The sequence below is a fragment of the Mya arenaria genome, chromosome 6 (assembly GCF_026914265.1).
Source record: "Mya arenaria isolate MELC-2E11 chromosome 6, ASM2691426v1".
NCBI lineage: Eukaryota > Metazoa > Mollusca > Bivalvia > Myida > Myidae > Mya > Mya arenaria.
Window position 1 is genome coordinate 25,701,178 of NC_069127.1, and position 1,076 is coordinate 25,702,253.

Consider the following 1,076-nt stretch of genomic DNA (forward strand, 5'->3'; position numbering starts at 1 on the left):
TTTTTTGATTTTAAAAACACTAATAACATTCATAAACAAGTCAAACACATGGGTATATAAAGTCTCAAAGGAACTAGACTCTGTGATAACCAGACTGCAGTTATTGTTATACCAGACTGCAGTGATTGCTATACCAGACTGCAGTAAATGTTATAGCAGACTGCAGTTATTGTTATAGCAGACTGCAGGAAATGTTATAGTAGACTGCAGTAATTGTTATAGCAGACTGCAGGAAATGTTATAGTAGACTGCAGTAATTGTTATAGCAGACTGCAGTTATTGTTATAGCAGACTGCAGGAAATGTTATAGTAGACTGCAGTAATTGTTATAGCAGACTGCAGGAAATGTTATAGCAGACTGCAGGAAATGTTATAGTAGACTGCAGTAATTGTTATAGCAGACTGCAGGAAATGTTATAGCAGACTGCAGGAAATGTTATAGTAGACTGCAGGAAATGTTATACCAGACTGCAGTAATTGTTAAACCAGACTGCAGTAAATGTTATTCCAGACTGCCGTAATTGTTAAACCAGACTGCAGTAAATGTTATACCATACTGCAGGAAATGATATACCAGACTGCAGGAAATGATACACGAGACTGCAGTATATGTTGTACTAATGAATAATGAACAACATTTGAACGCGTCAAGTTAAAAGTCTTATAGGGCCAATTCTTCAGAACTTTGTTATTAAACAACATTGCTGTTAACTTTCAAATATTTTCTACTCTGAAATATTAATGTATACAGTTCCTAATGCACATATAGTGTTCTTAAACATATTTGAGACAGCTGTTTAACCCTTTACTTCATGTAAACCTAAGCCATTTCAGGCTGCCAGTTCATGGCTTATCAGTTCATATCAGTACCCCTACTTCATAGGAGATTATTGATATTATTGGAATTTTAACCCTAATGTATTACAAACCTATTTTCTTAGTATTTCTTTTGGTTTAATCAATAAGTCATCAATGTAAAGTTTATAGAGAATTAAATTTCCAATCCAGTCATATAAATTTTATTTTGTTATCTAAATTATTTCCGCATGATATTCATAAACAAACAGAAAAATATG